Raw genomic sequence first — 19,777 nt, 5'->3', positions numbered from 1 at the left:
ACAGTAATTGTACAAAACAGGCTTCACTGTGCCACGTTTATGTGTGCACATATAATCACGTTCATTCCCTGTTGCCCTCTCTGTGCTCCCCCTGTCTCTGCCTTCACTTTTCTCTTCCCAAATGTCCCTTTTCTATATTTTTAATCTAAAGTCTCCACAATATTGTTGAAGATGCCACATGCTGGGGCTGCAAGATCACTGAGAAATCAAACTGGAGCTGAGCCGAAAACCTCCTTCCTATAGACCAGCTGACGGAAAGCTGGAAAAAACTATGCTACATGCGGTTCAATGGGGGAGAGAAGACATTCATGGAGATACTCCACAGTGGACACTGCAAACCTTAAGTTTGGCCAGGCAGGCCAAATGAGCCAACGGGTGCAATAGTGGCATGTCTGCTATGGGGGAAGCCAATTACTCTCTAATTGGACTGAAGGCCCACTCCAACAGAAGGAATACATGCCCGATTCTGAAAACCTAAGATGGGGTAGTCATGAGCCCTCGGGATGTAATGTCTGCTGTTGTCTGGTTAAATGCATATACTATGCTCACCAAACTGCCCACTACGCACTTCTCTTAACGTTCATACTGTTAATGCTACCCTCACTTTTGGGTTAGAGAAGCTTCTCTTTTCAGATGGTGGTGACCTCTGGATAACTTAAAAGGCACCATAGTGCTGAGAAGTGACAGAGGAGTGTTCAGCACCAAAACATCTCTATCACACCCTCCAAGGCTCAGGGTCCACTGCGGAAGAGATGAAGGAAAGAATGTAAGAGCCAAAGGAAAAGTAGGTGCAATCTTCCACGCACAAAACGGCCTGGATATCCATGACCTCGCAATCCTGAGTACTACCTACACAAGACCCTCATAAGAGCAGGAAAAGATCTTAATCAAAATGAAAGAGAGGGGGAAAAACAGACTAATGGAGAGGGGAAGGGCTATGACGACTTTGTGAAGGGAAAGGTGGGGGAGGGGAGAGAATTGTCACAGTTTATTGTCTGTAATAATGGAAGTTGTCAAACAAAAAAGCAGCCAGAGCCAGGCGTGGTGGCGCACGCCTTCAGTCCCAGCACTCAGGAGGCAGAGGTAGGAGGAGCGCCATGAGTTTGAGGCCACCCTGAGACTACATAGTGATTTCCAAGTCAGCCTGAGCTAGAATGAGGCCCTACCTTGAGAAACAAAAACAACAAAAAAAGAAAGAAGCCACAACAAAAAAGCAGCCAGATTCTCCACCTTTCATGTGAGGTGGCAGAGGCCATGGGCAGCTGGGATATGCGGGAAGGAGGACAGAAGGCAAAGAGGAGCCAGCCTGACCTGCTCCTCCCGGGCTCCAGCCCCAGGAATGCTCCACTGCACTCAGTCACTTGTCAGTCTACTTTTAGGCTGGAGACAGGGCTCAGCTATGAAAGGTGCTTGTTTGCAAAGCCTGCTGGACTAGGTTCAATTCTCCCCATCACCCACATGATGTGAAGCCAGATGTACAAACTGACCTGTGTCTGGAGTTTGGTTCCAGCAGCAGGAGGCCCTGAAATGCCCACATCTGTGCTCCGGACCCTGCCTCTCTCTCACACAAATAAATACAGAAGTTTAAGAAGTAATATTAAAATAACATAAAATCTCCAGAAAACTCTCAGTCCTCCTCAGTCAAAATGACTTGCCCTACTGGATTAGAAATCACCACTGAAATTATGTCGTGACTCAGCTTACATTTCTGATCTGGATCATTATACCAATTTACTCTCTGTAATACAAAAAGTGCTATTTGTGGGCTGGAGAGATGGCTTAGTGGTTAAGCACTCGCCTGTGAAGCCTATGGACCCCGGTTCGAGGCTCGGTTCCCCAGGTCCCACATTAGCCAGATGCACAAGGGGGCACATGCGTCTGGAGTTCGTTTGCAGAGGCTGGAAGTCCTGGCGCGCCCATTCTCTCTCTCTCCCTCTATCTGTCTTTCTCTCTGTGTCTGTTGCTCTCAAATAAATAAATAAAAATAAATAAAAATAAAAAATAAAAAAAATGAACAAAAAAAAGTGCTATTTGTTTTCATAACCTTGCTCTATCAATTTTTCCTTATAGTAAGTGTAATAGAAATCTAGAAAACAAATAGTTAAACAATTAAAACTCTTCTCAGGCCAGTCGTGATGGCACATGCCTTTAATCCCAGCACTTGGGAGACAGAGGTAGGAGGATCACTGTGAGTTCAAGGCCAGCCTGGAGCTAGAGTTCCAGGTCAGCCTGGGCTAGAGTAAGACCCCTACCTGGAAACAAAACAAAAAAACAAAACTATTTTTGGGCTGAAGAGATTGCTCAGCAGTTAAAGGCGCTAGCTTGCTTGCCAAGCCTGAAAGCCAGATGACCTGGGTTTGATTTCCCAGCCCCCACATAAAGGCAGGTGCATAGGGTGGTGCATGTGTTTGGAGAACATTTGGAGCAGCAGAAGGCCCTGCAGCACCCATGCTTAGTGTCTCTTTCTCTGTCTCCTCTCTCTCAAATTATAATTTTTTTATTCTTAGCCAGGCATGGTGGTGCGCGCCTTTAATCCCAGCACTCGGGAGGCAGAGGTAGGAGGATCACTGTGAGTTCAAGGCCACCCTGAGACTCCATAGTGAATTCCAGGTCAGCCCGGGCTAGAGTGAGACCCTACCTTGAAAAACCAAAAAAAAAAAAAAAAAAGATTCTTTATCAGAACTCTCTAGAAGAATCACTGGGTGATTAGGGATTTCCTTTTGGTTCCCCTTTCCATGTCTGCTTTTTCACAAGTGATGGAGCGCAAGTAACTTTGCATCCACCTTCTATTCCCCATGAGCATTTCCCCATTTCACTACATATTCATGACTAAATCCTGTCCGACCCCATGCAGACGCACATGCTCTCATGCCCGTCATCCTGTTTAGTGCTTCAGAATCTTTGCTCAGGCCCTGTTACTTATAATTCTCTTCTCCAGCACTTTAGATTAAAAATTCCTTGCCTAGAACGTACTATGACCAGTTCTATCTTGCTCAACTTATTAAACCTTCAAATCCTTGGACATAAAGTCACACATCACTTAATGACCAACACACATTCTGAGCTTGAAATGCTTGAGTGCCATTACCACTGGACCGTCATCATAGAGTGGAATGTACATAAATTAACGTGGCCAGGACTTTACTGGGTGATATAATCTTTTGCGGATGCTGCTGTGCATGGTCCATCTTTGGCCAATATACTGTTATGCACAGCATGACTGCTCTGTGTAGGGATGCCTGTCACATCCTAAAGGATCCTTCTGTACTTGTGGTTCCACAGCTGCTTTCCATCCCTCAGAGAGGACAGGAGGACCTGCTGACAGTGTGGTAGGTAGGCTGTCTTCTACTTCAGTTAACTGCTGTCTGAAGTTCTTACTTCTTTGTCCTGCACCTTCCAGCAACGATGTCTGTTGGCACCTTCTTGTCAATCATATCACCACACTGTTTGGTGCTAATGTCAAGATGAGATGACATGTGCTATAAGAACATGAAAGACAGCTGTGGTGGCGCACGCCTTTAATCCCAGTACTCCTGAGGCAGAGGTAGGAGGAGCGCTGTGAGTTCAAGGCCACCCTGAGACTCCATAGTGAATTCCAGGTCAGCCTGGGCTAGAGTGAGACCCTACCTCAACCAAACCAAAATAAAATAAAACAAAACAAAAAAGAAATATGAAAGAATGAAGTCCTGCCACTACCAGAAGTACCTTTCATCGTGAATCTCAGCCAACCTGTATCTCAAGAAAAGGATATAAGCCCAAAGCATAATTTCCTGAATACAATTTTACATTTACTTTCAAGGTACATAAGTAATCATTTTGCATAAAAATTATTTTTTTTCAAAGTACAATCTCACTCTAGCACAGGCTGACCTGTATCTCACTCTGTCACTCCAGGCTGGCACTGAACTCACAGAGATCCCACTTCTGCCCCTGAGGGCTGAGATTAAAGGTATCCGTCACCAGCCCCAGTCTCTATATAGCAATCCTCTGCTATGTTACACAAGAGTCTCTCACATCTTTGGGGATATTTATGGACTCTTTGTCTAATATATTCAAGGTGCTTTTCTGACAGTCCTGAGTTGTTCCTTGCTTATGCTGTAGATTTGCCTTAAATATATAACAATTATTGGTTAAATGAATTGATGACTCAAGTTAGTTTTCCCAGGCAAGCTATTACTGTTTAAAAACAAAACAAAACAAAACAAAAAAAACCACCATTTTGCTGGGAATGTTGGCGAATACCTATAATCTTGGGACTTAGGGGGTGAGCCATGTGAATCCAGATTTCTAGGCCAGCCTGGTGTGCATAGTAAACCTCTGACAAAATAAAGATAAAATTAAGGGCTGGAAAGATGGCTCAGTGGTTAATGAGTTTGTCTGCAAAGCCTAATGACCAAAGTTTGATTCCCCCGTACCTACATAAAGCCAGCTGCACAAAGTGGTGAATGCATCTGGAGTTTGCAGCGACTAGAGGCCCTGAGGTGCCCCTTCATTCTTTCTCTCTTCAAAAAATTAAAAATAAAGGCTGTACAGGTAGGTCAGTGGTACAGGTACTTGCCTGCAAAGCATAACTGGGGTTTGAGTCCCCAGTATGCACATAAAGCCAGAAGCACAAAGTGGTGCATGCATCTGGAGTTATTTGCAGTGGCTGGAGGCCCTGACATGCCCATCTTCTCTCTCTTCTCTGCTTACAAATAAACAATATTTTTAAAAATAGCAATAAAATAAAATAAAAATTAAGGGCTGGGGAGATGGTTTAATGGTTGAGGCACTTGCCTGCAAAGCCTAGCAACCCTGGTTCGATTCCCCAGGACCCTCATTAAGCCAGATGCAGTGATGCATGCATCTTGAGTTCATTTGCAATAGCTGTAGGCCCTGGTGCCCCCATACTCTGTTTGCAAACAAATTAATAAACATATTTTTTTAAAAGAGGCATGGTAGCCAGGCATGGTGGCGCATGCCTTTAATCCCAGCACTCAAGAGGTAGAGGTAGGAGGACTGCCGTGAGTTCGAGGACACTCTCAGACACCATAGTGAATTCCAGGTCAGCCTGGGCTAGAAAAACCAAAAAAAGGAAAAAAAGGTGGGGGGCGTGGTGGTGCATGCCTTTAATCCCAGCACTATGGAGGCAGAGGTAGAATTCCTGTGATCCAACCTGGATCTACAGAGTGAGTTCCAGGTCAGCCTGGACTACAGTGAGACTCTACCTTGTGAGAAAAAAAGAGGGGGTGCTGGAGAAATGGCCTACTGGTTAAGGTGTTTGCCTACTGCTGTGGTTTGATTTGGTGTCTTTCATAAACAGGTGTGCTGAATGCTAGGTTCCCCAGCTGATGAAAATGTGGGAATTGAATCTTCCTGGAGGCGGTGTATTGTTGGGGGTGAGTTTATGGGTGTTATAGCCAGTTTCCTCTTGCCAGTGTTTGGCACACTTTCCTGTTGCTGTTGTCCACCTGATGTTGGCTAGGAGTTGATGTCCACCCTCTGCTCATTCAATGGTTTCCCCTGACATCATGGAGTGTCCCCTTGAGTCTGTAAGCCAAAATGAACATTTTCCCACAAGCTGTTCTTGGTTGGGTGTTTTCCTAAAACCCATGTAAGCCAGATGCTCATGGTGATGCAATCATGTGGAGTTTGTGTGCAGTGGCTAGAGACCCTGGTGTGCCCACTCTATCATAAATGTAAAAAATTGTAAAAATATATTTAAAAGAATTAAGCCTGGCATGGTGGCGCACACCTTTAATCCCAGCATTTGAGAGGCAGAGGTAGGAGGATCACTTTGCATTTGACTAGTGTGTGTTCCAGATCAGCCTCGGCTAGAGTGAGACTCGACCTTGAAATAAATAAAGTTATTCAATCTCCCGAGATGACTTTCCATCCCCTTACTACTGAGAACCGCTGGTTTAACACAGTGAGAATGATCGCTCTGTGCCACGAATGTGCACAGTGACTACAGGACTGCGAGCAGCCATGAGCAGCCAGGGCACTGCTGACGGGCACAGCTCCACAGCCAGTGGCAGCAGCAGCTCTACACGGTACAAAGCACCGCAAGTGCTCTGTTGATACACATCCGCTCTGGCTGTTTGGCCTGGAGGATGATGGCTGCTTTGAAGGTGGGTCATTCACAGCCCCTGCGTACTTTCTCACCCACAATCCACTCTGAATTTCATCTCAGTTGGGGAGGTTTTTTTTTTTGTTTGTTTTCTTTTCAAATTTTTTTTTTTTATTAACAACTTCCATGATTGTAAACAATATCCCATTGTAATGCCCTCCCTCCCCCCACTTTCCCCTTTGAAGCTCCATTCTCCATCACATGCCCTCCCCTTCTCAGTCTCTCTCTTATTTTGACGTCATGATCTTTTCCTCCTATTATAATGGTCTTGTGGAAGTAGTGTCAGGTGCTGTGAGGCCATTTTGTGTCTGGGGGGAGCACACTGTAAGGAGTCCTACCCTTCCTTTGGCTCTTACATTCTTTCTGCCACCTCTTCCGCATTACACCCTGAGCCTTGGAAGGTGTGATATAGATATTGCAGTGCTGAGCACTCCTGTCATTTCTTTACAGCACCATGATGACTTCTGAGTCATCCCAAGGTCATTGCCATCTGAAAAGAGAAGGTTCTCTACTAAAAGTGAGAGTAGCATTAATATATGGGTGTGAACATTAAGAGAAGTGCTTACTGTGCAATTTGGTGAGCATAGTATATACATTTAGCCAGACAGCAGCAGATGTTACACCCCCAGGACTCATGATCACCGGTGTTCTAAGTTTTCAGTATCAGGGATGTATTCCTTCCCATGGAGCGGGCCTCTAGTCCAATTAGAGAGCAGTTGGTTTCCACTATGATAGACGTGCCATTATTGCACCCATTGGCTCATTTGCCCAAATATAAGGCTTGCAGTGTCCACTGTTTAGTATCTTTACTGGTGATTTCTTTTTCTCCCATTGAACTACATGTAGAATGACTTCTTCCAGCCTTCTATCAGCTGGTCTACATGGAGGAGGTTTTCAGCTCAGCTCCATCAGATTTCTCAGTGGCCTTGCAGCCCAAGTATGTGGAGTCTTCAGCAATAGGGTCTTACCATCTATTTCTGGTGGGAAACCAAGGGCCTCAGCAATGGCTTATGTTTTGGGGACATCAGGGACCTCCCTGGCCAGCATCACTTGAGGAGTTTTCTGGGACTGATTTGAAAAAAAGTCATCTGATGCCTGAATGAGGCTATAGATTTCTCTACACAGCAAGACTTTTGCCATCAATATGAATATGTTTTGTATTTTTATACATTTCTCAGTGTGTTTGATCTGTATACCTTTCCTGGCTTTTCAACACTAAAATGTATCCTTACTGTTTTATTTTTGGTCTCTTGCTTACATGAAACTTCTTTTATTACACAAATAAAACATGCACAAACTACTCAGATAACACTAAAGATTTAAGTTTTAAGAAGTTTTTACTATCTACTTTTTTTTTTTTTTTTTTAGTTTTCCATGGTAGGGTTCCATTCTAGTCCAGGCAGACCTGGAATTCACTATGTAGTCTCAGGATGGCCTCGAGCTCATGGCAATCCTCCTACCTCTGGCTCCCAAATGCTGGGATTAAACACATGTGCCACCACTCCCAGCTTATCTAGTTTTTTTTTTTAAAGAGAAAGAGGCAGACAGAGCAAGAGAGAGAATGGGCACGCCAGGGCCTTCAGCCACTATGAACAAACTGCAGACATATGTGGCCCCTTGTGTGCATGAGACATTGCACACTTGCATCACTGTGCATCTAGTTTATGTGAGACCTGGAGATTCGAACATGAGTTCTTTGTTTAAGCAAGACCTCTTCAGAACATTTCATTTAAAAAAATGAACAAGACTATTTGGAACATAATAAAACTGGCACTTTTTAAGAAACTTACGTCAAAGTCTACATTTTATCAATGACAATAAAACTTTTTTTTTTTTTTTTAAGTTTTTGAAGGTAGGGTCTTCCTCTAACCCAGGCTGACTTGGAATTCACCATGTAGGCTTCTCAAGATGGCCTTGAACTCACAGTGATCCTGCTACTCTGGAACCTCCCGAGCACTGGGATTACAGGCGTGCACCACCATGCCTGCTAAAGGTAGAATACGAAGAAGCACTGATTAGCAGCCCATTGCCTTAAACATCTGGCCACCTTGTCACAGTGTGGCGCTTTGATTCAGGTGTCCCCATGAACTTAGGTGTTCTGAATGCTAGGTTCCCTGCTGGTGAGATGGGGTTACAGTGCCCCCCCTTGCTGGTGTTGGGCACACTCTCCTACTGCTATTGTACCCGACGTTGGTCAGGGGGTGATGTCCACCCTCTGCTCATGCTGCTGTTTTCCCTGCCATCACAGAGCTTCCCTTCAAGCCTGCAAAGCAAAATAAACCTTTTCTTTTTTCCCCCCAAAGCTGCTCTTGGTCGAGTGATTTCTGCCAGCAATGCAAACCTACTGCAACCCAGTTTTCTTTTTATATGTCTGGCTAATAGACTTTTTTTTTCCTCCCAGCTTTTTTCCTGCCCTTCAGTAAATTATTTATTTATTTCCTTATTTGCAGAGGGGAGGGAGGAAGAGGTATATGAGTAAAGGTGCACCAGGACCTCTTATGGCCACAAACAAACTCTGGATACACGTGCCACTTTGTGTGTCTGGCTCTACATGGATGCCGGGAATTGAATCTGGACTGGCAGACTTTGTAAGCAAGTACCTTTAAACCACGGAGCTCTCTCCCCCACCCTCTTCAGTGGATTTTTACCCCAATGTTTCATTTGTTTTTCCTTCTAAGTAATCAGATTCCATCATGTTCCTCTCATGCTACAGAACTGTCAAATCTCTCTCTATATACAAGGAGTTCCAAATCCACGAATTCAACTAACCTTGGATCAAAAATTACTGGGAAAAATTGTTTCCTAGATGATGCACTAGATGTGGTAATCAAGAGTATCCGAAGTGTGAGGCTAGCTGGGCGCGGTCACACATGCACACAAGGTGGTGCACACTTCTGGCGTCTGACTGCGCTGACTGGAGGCCCTGGCATACCAATTTTCTCTCTCTCATCAAAAAGATACAAAAATACTTAATTTATTTGCAACGGGGGGGGGGGGGCTCTAGCCACTGTAAACAAACTCCTGACACGTACTATTTTGTGCCTATGGCTTGACATGGGTCCTGGGGAATCGATCCTGAGTCATTAGGCTTTGCAGGCAAGCACCTTAACTGCTGAGCCATCTCTCCAGCCTCCTTCATGCCTTCCTTCACTGAAAGGACCTTTCCACTTTGCTGTCTGTCCCACTCCTAGTAACCCTTGACAGTCTGCTGCAACTCTGCCCGTGCCTACAGTTTCTTGATGACACCACACTCTCTTCCTATGCTCTGTTTAGTAAATGTGTTCTCTCTTTTCTCTCATTTGCTACCCAATCTCCCTTTCCCTCTCTAGACACTTTTTCATTAACATGTATCCTTAGTCATTTTTTTTTTCCATTTAAAAGCAAAAGCCCTTTAATCTCAGCACTTGGGAAGCAGAGGTAGGAGGACCACCATGAGTTCAAGGCCACCCTGAGACTACATAGTGAATTCCAGGTCAGCCTGGGCTAGAGTGAGACCCTACCAAAAAAGCAGGAAAAAAAAAGAAAAAAAGAAAGAAAGAAAGAAAGAAAAGAAAAAAGAAAAATCAACATTTTTTAAGTTTTTTTTTTTTTTTTTTTTGAGGGTCTCACTGTAGCCCAGGCTTACTTAAGTCTCACTCTGTAATCTCAGGCTGGCCTTGAACACACAACAATCCTTCTATGTCAGCCACCCAAGTGCTGGGATCAAAGGCATGTGCCACCACGCCCAGCAACAAGGATTTTTGTCCTGACCTTTGTACATCTCCTCTCTCTTTCCCCTGAGTATCAGGCTTCCTGAACACCTTGTTTACACTTACTCTCCGCTCTTCCTCACCTTCCATTCTCCTTCAATGAATGGTGTCACTGTCAAATCCAGTGCAGAGACAGGAAACACTGCTTTTGCACTGTCTGGAAGAGCTTACTGCTGGGTATGGGTGGAACTTCAACCATGAGCTCAGCTCTGAGACAGGCTCAATGCAAACAGCTTTTCTGCATTTTTAGGAAAGTAAGCTGGCCAGGGAGGAGTTAGCCCACGGACTAGCATTTCCTAACCTTTCCTAACTAGTTATTTTTCATTTTTTGTCTTGTGTTTCAAAGAAGGGTCTTGCTCTAGTCCACGGTAACCTGGAATTCACTATAGAGTCTCAGGCTGGCCTCAAGCTCACAGCGATCCTCCTACCTCAGCCTCCCAAGTGCCGGGGTTAAAGGCGTGCTCCACCATGACCGGCAATTCTTTTTAATTTGCACTTGCAGGCGTGTGTGTCTGTGTGTGTGTGTTTGTGTGCAGGTAAGTCGGAGTCTTACCTGCTGAAACAAAAAAAAAAAGCCTGCCTGGCTTACCCTTTCACTGTTGAGTCATCTTCCCAGTTCCTCCATTTCCCTTCTATGAGCTACAGATTCATGAATAGTTTCTGCTCAAGTTAGCTCAAGTCAGGTTCTGCTGCTTGAAATAAGAGACACTGGTCCTGCATGTGATACAGTCAGAAGTGGAATTTTTCATGGTCACATTACAGATTGTTTTTCTCTTAATTAATTAATTTATTTATTTGAGAGAGAGAAAGAGGCAAAGAATGGGTGCCAGTGTAAACGAACTCCAGATATGTGTTCCACCTTATGCATCTGGCTTATGTGGGTTCTGGGGAATTGAACCTGGGTCCTTTGGCTTTGCAGGCAAGTGCCTTAGCCCCTAAGCCATCTCTCCAGCCCATATTACTGTTTGTTTTTTTTTTTTTAAGTCTCCATTCTTAATGGCTTCTGCTGTTTTAAGGAATTACAGCAGCTAATGTGAGAATCCTTTACAAGGGGACACAAAACAGGCTTCATTAGTTGGGGGTAATAAGACTACCTGGGGCATGACCCAGGTTCAATTCCCCAGTACCCACATAAACCAGATGCACAATGTGACACATGCATCTGGAGTTTATTTACAGTGGCTGGAAGCCCTAGAGCATCCATTCTCTCTCTGTCTCTTCTCTCTCTCTCTGCTTTCCAATAAATAAAAATATTTAGAATAAATTTTTATTAATTTTTCATCATTAAGTGTCATATCAGAGACTCAGGTATATATGTTTAATTCAGTAACCAATCAATGCTGCATTAAATCCCTTAATTATTTGATCTAAGTGCTCCCAATACTTCCCAAAATTTCTTATGAGCTGAGTTCACCACTTGCTATTTCTGTATTCTCTTTAGCACCTAACAGTGTTGGGAAAATGGTAAGTACTCAATAAACACTTGATGAACTGAATTAAAAAGTGTAAGCACATTAATAGGGATAACTTATCATGCCTAACTGATCTAATTAAAAGATCTGGCCTTCTGAAGTAGCACAATTGTACCCGCATGGAAAATTTAATGAGAAAAAGAAAAATTATTCCATTGGACAGTTAACAGCTTCGCTCTTAGCAAGAGTTTCTATTTTATGGATAACAAGCTCAGAGCAAAACACTAAAGGTGTATATAGGCCTGTTACATATTTAAACGATCTGTTACAACTATAATCACTTAGACCACTCTAGTCCTTGAAAAATCTATAAGGGAAGTTCAATACTTAATAGTGATGTCAATCAATGCCAAATCCACCAACGGTGAAGATAAATGCCGTTACCTTTGTACAGTACCTAACAAGGCAGTCATTCACTCAACTCACGCTTATTTGGGAGCAATGTTAGGTCCTGAGAACACAGCTGCTCTGGTGTTGGGCTTCTACCTCGGCCGTGCTGCCTTCGTATCCACAGCTATAATGTGAACCACACCCTCCAACACAGGCACCCTGGGGGGTTTAGCGGTCAGGTGGGAAGATGGACAAGGGTCTATGTAGTAAGTGATTCCAGAAATAAATGGAAGCAATTTGGGAGGGGTCACAGAAGAGAAAATAACCCACTCAAAAAAAATCAAGAAAAGACAAGGAGAACTGGACAGATGGCTTAGCGGTTAAGGCATTTGCCTGCAAAGCCAAAGGATCCTGGTTCGATTCCCCAGGACCCATGTAAGCCAGATGCACAAGGGGGCACATGCATCTGGAGTTTGTTTGCAATGGCTGGAGGCCCTGGTGCACCCATTCTCTCTGTCTCTTCCTTTCTCTCAAATAAATAAATAAATATTAAAATAAATATTTAAAAAAGAAATAAAGAAAAGACATGGAAAAAAAAAAAAAAACTGACAGCTACCCATGAACTCAATGCTGCTTACAGTATGAAGAAACCACTAATAGACATCAGGATGATTGTAATGAAGTTGTGAGGATTCCAAACCAGCCAACTTAAAATAAACCTTTGTAGAAGAAGCAAGAGACAATACACCCTTTATTGTAAAGAGTGAGCAGAAGAAATGTGCATGTTTGTTTAGTTTACATAAAAAGTTAAACAGGGCTGGAGAGATGGCTTAGTGGTTAAGCACTTGCCTGTGAAGCCTAAGGACCCCAGTTCAAGGCTTGATTCCCCAGGACCCATGTTAGCCACATGCACAAGGGGGCACATGCCTCTGGAGTTTGTATGCAGTAGCTGGAGGCTCTGGCGGCCCATTCTTTCTCTCTGCTGCTCTCAAATAAATAAACAAAAAAAAATTTTTTTAAGTTTAATAACCACATGTCATTGCAAAAAAGGGGTCTATTGGGTAGGGTGTCATTTTAGCCCAGGCTAACCTGGAATTCACTATGTAGTCTCAGGCTGGTCTCAAACTCACAGCTATCCTCCTACCTCTGTCTCCCAAATGTATGTGCCATAACCTAACACAAAAGAAGTTGTTTGGGGCTGGAGAGATGGCTTAGCGGTTAAGCGCTTGCCTGTGAAGCCTAAGGACCCCGGTTCGAGGTTTGATTCCCCAGGACCCACATTAGCCAGATGCACAAGAGGGCGCACGCATCTGGAGTTTGTTTGCAGTGGCTGGAGGCCCTGGCGCACTCATTCTGTCTCTCTGTCTCTTTCTCTCTGTGTCTGTTGAAAAAAAAAAGTCTTTTAAACAACATGAAATACAAAAGTTCAGGTGTGATGGCTCACACCTACAATTCTGGCACTGGGGAGGCAGAGACAGGAGGATCATCAAGAGTTCCAGGGCAGCCTAGGACTAGAGTGAGTCCCATGCCATCCTGTCTCAGAAAACAAAAACAAAAAAGGTTCAAAGAGCCTATCACTAGAAGCTGATTGGGCTGGTGTGGTGGTGCACACCTAGCACTTGAGAAAGTTGAGGTAGAAGGAGCACCATGAGTTTAAGGACAGAATGAGACTCACCTGGAAAAACAACAACAACAACAAAAAGCTATTGGTATTGGGTGTGGTGGCACAAGCCTAAAATCCTAGCACTTGGGAGGCAAAATTGCCACAGATTTGAGGCACCAGCCTGGGTTACACAGAGATGCCATCTCACAAAAACAAACACAACAAACACCAAACACAACTGTTGGCAGGAGAGGGAAGCCTATCATAAGAAATGCCCCGGGCTGGAGAGATGGCTTAGCGGTTAAGTGCTTGCCTGTGAAGCCTAAGGACCCCGGTTCGAGGCTCGGTTCCCCAGGTCCCACGTTAGCCAGATGCACAAGGGGCACACGCGTCTGGAGTTCGTTTGCAGAGGCTGGAAGCCCTGGCGCGCCCATTCTCTCTCTCTCCCTCAACCTGTCTTTCTCTCTGTGTCTGTCACTCTCAAATAAATAAATTAAAAAAAAAAAAAAAAAGAAATGCCCCATGTAATTAGCAAGCAGGAGCCTAAACTTCCTATCTGTGGCAGTGAGGTCCAAATATTCACACTGGGAAGTAGTGTGGATTAAGTTGGATACCCAAGTGAAGGCTTTGACTTCGAAAAGCCTGGAAATGGGTTGGAGAGACGGCTTAGCGGTTAAGGCACTTGCTGCAAAGCCAAAGGACACAGATTTGATTCCTCAGGACCCATGTAAGCCAGATGCACAAAGTGGCGTGTGCATCTGGAGTTTACAGGAGCTGGAGGCCTTCACACATCTACTTTCTCTTTCTCTCTCAAATAAATAAATTAATTAAATTAAAAAGGAAAAGCCTGGAACAAAGGCTAACAGTTTGGACAGTGTTCTAAACTTATGGAATTCTCAGCCCAGGCTGCAGAGCAGAATCACCTGAAAGGTTTTAAGTATTTCACGGTCAGCTTCCTCTCCAGATCAAACATAACCTCTCAGGGAAATGGCCTAGGCATTAAAACGTAGACACACGGGTGATCGTACCACACAGCCAGCCCAGTTACAGAACCACTGGAGCAGACAACAGAAAGGTAAATCGAGTTACCATCAACATAGGCTTGATGTAAGACCATTTATAAGCAACAATTTTGAGCTGGTTATCCACTGAAGGTTAGACTCTGGCAATCTTAAGCTTTTAAAATTTAATTTTATTTATTTGCAAGGAAAGAGAGGTAAAGAGAATATGAATGGACGTGCCAAGGCCTCTAGCTGCTACAAACGAACTCCTGATGTGTGCGCCACTGTATTTGAGTTTAGGTGGGCGCTAGAGAAACCCACCTGTTGTTAGATGTGCAGGCAAGTGCTTAACCACTGAGCCATCTCTCCAGCTCACAATCTCGGTTTTCTTTTTTGTTTGTTTGTTTTGTGTTTTGTTTTTTTCGAGGTAGGGTCTCGCTCTAGCCCAGGCTGTCCTGGAATTCACTATGTAGTCTCAGGGTGGTCTCGAACTCACCACAATCCTCCGACCTCTGCTTCTCAAGTGCTGGAATTAAAGGTGTGTGCTACCATACCCAGTACAATCTCGGTTTTCTTAATGGTTCTTTTTCTATGTTGACGGACTAAACTCTGAAAACAGGGATATAATTCATTAGCTTCTCATACATGACGAGCTCACTAACTGTATGAACTGCAACTTGAGAACTTTACTTCTATGATATTCCACAGACAGCTAACCAGAAAATAATTACTTCAATTCTAAGCTGCCTTTACATCCCTGCAATGCAAAGCTTTTGGGTTAGGCAATGTTACAGGCTGTATTCACGTATAGATTTCTTTTACAAAACTTCGCTAAAACACTATCAGAATATCAATTTATATAAGTCATATTGCTCAGACTCGAGCAAAATGTGATACTATGTAATCACTACTTTAGCACCCCCCAACACTGTATACCTCGTTGTTTCAAAAAGCGCAACAATTACTTCGTGTTTTATTTATACTTTCAGAGTACTTCTCAAATAAATGCAACCACGAGTAGCCCACACTGCAACTCAAGGAAGAGGAGGGGAAGTCACCAACTTGACGAAGATATGACAGCCTGTTGAGCCATCAAAAAGTAGTTTCCTGACGAGGTGGGGGCTGTACTCCAGGATCCACTTAAATCACTTTCAAGTGTCCTCGAGAAACCTGCCCATTGTTTTCTTTAAGTAAAGCAACTCCCCTCTTTACCTGCACAGGTGGTCAACAACTCTTTCGTGCGTGTTAGTTCGCTCTATCTACTTAGTGGTAAAATGTTGCCCGAGCATTAGAATTTGACAGTTAAGTTTACATAGTGTCGATCTCGCAGATGAAATCAACGAACGCAAAATGATAATAATAATAAAAGACCAACGTCCCCTGGGAAGCAGATAAGGGAGATCCATAATTAAAAAAATTTTTTAAAGAATCTCAACAAAAAGCTCAGGAAGACAGGCATTGGGGCCATTGCAGCTATCCAGAAAGCAGAAGCTAGGCTTCTAAGAAGCAAACGCGGAGCCCGGACTCGGCGACCTGGGGGTGGCGGCGGCCGCGCGAGTTACAGAAGCCGGCGGCGCCCAGATGAGACGACGGGGTCAGGGAGGAAAGTCAAGAGGACGAGCCCCGAAGAGGCCAAGGAGAGCGCTCGGGGGATGCAAGCCAAGGCCGTGGGCTGCGCAGCTCTTTATGGCCCGGGACCGCGCGGGGTGAGAGCGCCCAGGGTGCAGGCCGGGGGTGCAGGGAGCCGGGGGTTCGCGCCCCGCTCGGCGCTCGGGGGTGGGGGGTGGGGGGAAGGAACGACACTGGGGGCGCCCGGGGCCAGGACGAGGGGTTGGGGTGGAGCCGAGTACCGGGAGCCGCCGCCGTTGCCCCCGCACCCCACGGCTGTCAGCGACGCCCCCACCCCGCACTCACCGGCCCGCTGCGCGGTCCCGGCCGCGGTGGCGGCGACCCCCGCCCGGGTCATGGTCGCAGGCGGGGAGAGCACGAGAGGTGATGCCCCACGGGCCACGAGGATGTCTCGCTCCGCGGCCGCCGCGGGCTGCTTAGCTCCGGGGCTGGGGGAGCGCGGGCCCCCGGGCCCTCCTCTCCCCCCGCCCCCGCCGCCTCTTGGAGCGGCCACCACCGCCGCCGCGAGCCCGAGCCCTCGAGGCCGGAGAGCCGGCGGAGCGCGGCCTCAACTTTCCCAGCCCCCCTCCCCCCTCCCGCCCCGCCCCTCACTCCCTTCCCCGCCCCGCCCCTCCCGCCGCTGCCGCTCCGCACGCGCTCAGCCTAGCCTGCTTGAGCACATTGCCCGCCCGCCGCCAGGAAGAGCACCAATCAGCTGCTGGGGAGGCTGCCACCGCAACCAATCAGAAGCCGGCAATGTCTGCGCTAGGCTTAGAGGGCGGAGCGGAGGCGGAGGGACGAGCCAAGAGAGGCGGGGCCTCGTGCCGCCCAATGAGGGAGGCGGGAGGGGAGCAAGTTCGGTTGAAAGAACAGGAAATATTCTTAAAGATAGAGTGACTGGCAGGAAGGAAAGCCAGTGGTGTGAGTGGATGGGAAAGAGGTGGGCCTAGTTCCTTAAAGGGGATGACGCCTTGAGAATCGGCGAGACAAGGCTGCTTTTGGAAGAAAACTTAGTAGCTACCAATTGTCTATCATGCGTTTCTCGTCTGTCAGTGGGAGTTTGGACGTGAGAGGGGGGCAAAAAAGGAAGCCGAGCGTGGTGGTGTGTGCATTTAATCCTACCACTTGAGAGGTAGAGGTAATTGGATCGTCGGGAGTTCGAGGCCAGCCTGAGACTATATAGTACATTCCATGTTAGCCTTGGCTAGAGTGAAACCGTATGTCAGAAAAACAAAACGAAAAAAGTTAAGAGGAGGAGGGCACGGGAGGCTTTTGGAATTAAGAGAGCCTTCCTTAGCCTAGAGGAAAGAGTCCAGGTGTGAGCAGCTTCCCTTTCGGCGGAAGGTCGTTGGGGGCTTGGTGCTACTGGAATCCGTAGGCTGTGAACTCCCGATGTCCTTCGTTTGGAACAAAGCACGACGGCCGTGGTCAGGGATAAACCTGGGGTGCCCCAGTTGAGGAAGGCCGTACGTGGCATTGGGTTTGGAACCCCAAATAGGTACTTTATAGACCTAAATCGAGCCGTGGGGTGAGCTCCATGGGACCGAGAGATTTGGGAGTTCTCTAGCTCCAAATAGGGTTCTGTGGCCACAAGTGCCTCTTGCTACCTTCCTTCCTCTCTTCCTGTTTCTTAGGCACTTCCACCTTGAGACAGGTGACCTCCACCTAGTGGTAGTGAAAGATTGCTAAACTCTTCCACAACTAGATTGGGAACTGTGTCATGAGCTGGACCAGGTAACTTCCAGGAGGTGCATGCAGGAACTGGAATTTGTTGACCCCAGAGAAAGGAGACTTTGCATTAAAGAAAAAGGTAAACAGTAACCCCATCTTGTGTTTACTCAGCACTTACCTGAGCTGTTATGGAGACGGGCCTTTAATGTCAGCTCTCAGGAGGCTGAGGTAGGAGGATCGCAATTGGCCAGCTTGAGACTACATAGTGAATTTCAAATCAGCCTGGGCTAGAGTGAGAATCAACCCTGAAACCTCCCCCTAAATAAAATAAAAGCAGTTATGAAACAAGCCTTTTGCTTCAAATAAACTGTCTGAAAAAAAATATTTTATTTTTTATTTGAGAGAAAATGGGCTCAGTTGGGGCCCGTAGCCACTACAAATGAACTCCAGACACAAGCATGTGCTACCTTGTGGATCTGGCTTAAATGGGTCCTTGGGCTTTGCAGGCAAGTAAGTGCCTTAACCATCAGGCCATCTTCCCAGTCCCTGAATTTTTTTCTCTTCAATTCGCTATGTAGTCTCAGAATGGCCGGGAACTCATGGTGGTCCTCTTACCTCTGCCTCCCTAGTGCTGGGATTAAAGGCATGTGCCACCACACCCAGCTGGCCAGTTAAGTTTTAACTGGTCTTTGAATGGATTTGGCATCCCTAAATCCAATCTGCAAAGAAGAAAAGCGCCAACGACTTAGTGGTGTAATAATAGTAATAACACCACCATGAAACTGTAATATCAATGTCCAGTTGCAAGAAATAATTTCCACTGTAGTGTAAAGCAAACTAGGAGGCCTGGGAAGATTGCTCATGGTTATGCATGCAGGTGTCCAGTTCACATAAGCCACACACAAAAAGTGGCTCAAGTGTCTGGTGTTCATTTGTATGGTCAAAAATGCCCTGGCCCTGCTGCGCACATGTGTGCACACACGTACACACATACAGGAATTTAAATAAAAATTTAAAATAAAAGACATTTTCAGGGCTGGAGAGATGGCTTAGCAGTAAAGCGCTTGCCTGTGATGCTTAAGGATCCCGGTTCAAAGCTCGATTCCCCAGGACCCAAGCCAGATGCCCACGGTGGCACATGCATCTGGAGTTTGTTTGCAGTGGCTGGGAGCCCTGGTGCACCCAATTTCTATCTGCCTCTCTCTTTCTGTCTGCCACTCTCAAATAAATTAAAATCAAAAAAGACAGACATTTTCAGCTGGGCATGGTGGTGCACTCCTTTAATCTCAGCACTCAGGAAGCAGTGGTAGGAGTCACTGTGAGTTCAAAGCCACTTGAGACTACATAGTGAATGTCAGGTCAGCCTGGACTCGAGACCCCACCTCAAGCAATGACATTTTCATTAACAAATATCAAATCTTAAAGATACACATTATCTCCTAAACTCCAACATATTGACTCTTTTCTGGTTTTCCGAGGTAGGGTCTCTCTCTAGCCCAGGCTGACCTGGAATTCACTAGTCTCAGGGTGGCCTCAAACTCTTGGCAATAATCCTACTTCTGCCTCTCAATTGGTGGGTTTAAAGGCATGCACCACCATTCCAGCGCTACACACTAATTCTAAAGTAAATAAAAACAAGTAGTTTTGATGATTCAGAAAGCTAGTGAGGTCTGGAAGGTAAGTGGAGGACAGGAGGGAATGGGGAAAGGTTAACCAAAACTGAAGACATTCGGAAAAAGCCATATGTAACCCTGCTTCAACTTAAACTTGACGTGGTGGCTCATGTCTTTAATCCCAACATTTGGGATTTGAGGAAGTAGGATAATTGTGAGTTCGAGGCCAGCCTGAGACTAAAGAGTGAATGGAATGCTAGCTCAGCCTAGGTTAGAGTTAAAACTTTACCTGGAGAGAAGGCTTAGCAATTAAAGCACTTGCCTGCAAAGCCAAAAGACTCAGGTTCAACTCCCCAGTACAAATGTAAGCCAGATGCACAAGACAGCACATGCATCTAGAGCGGGTGGAGTCCCTGGCATGCCCATTCTCTCCCTCTCTTTATCCGCCTCTTTCCCAAATAAATAAAAAAATAAAATAATTGTTCAAGCTGGGCATGGCAGCACATGCCTTTAAGCCTAGCACTCAGTAGACTGCGGTAAGAGGATGACCATGTGATGGTGCAAGTCTTTAATCCCAGCACTTGGGAGGCAGAGGTGGGGGTATTGCCATGAGCTCAAGGC

The 19,777-nt window shown here is 45.8% G+C and overlaps 1 protein-coding gene across 2 annotated transcripts in view; it reads right to left on the bottom strand.

Moving 5' to 3' along the window:
* Window positions 1-16,257, bottom strand: part of Usf3 (upstream transcription factor family member 3) — a 51,198-nt gene extending 34,941 nt beyond the window's left edge. For both annotated transcript variants that reach the window (XM_045148338.1, XM_045148337.1), the window contains exon 1: window positions 16,179-16,257. The gene's annotated coding sequence lies outside the window, so the exon portion shown is untranslated. The remainder of the gene's footprint in view (window positions 1-16,178) is intronic.
* Between the last annotated feature and the right edge of the window lie 3,520 nt (window positions 16,258-19,777).

Source organism: Jaculus jaculus, chromosome 4 (assembly GCF_020740685.1).
Source record: "Jaculus jaculus isolate mJacJac1 chromosome 4, mJacJac1.mat.Y.cur, whole genome shotgun sequence".
Lineage (NCBI taxonomy): Eukaryota > Metazoa > Chordata > Mammalia > Rodentia > Dipodidae > Jaculus > Jaculus jaculus.
Note: the sequence above shows the minus strand (reverse complement) of the source record. Positions and strands in the feature narration are given on the sequence as shown.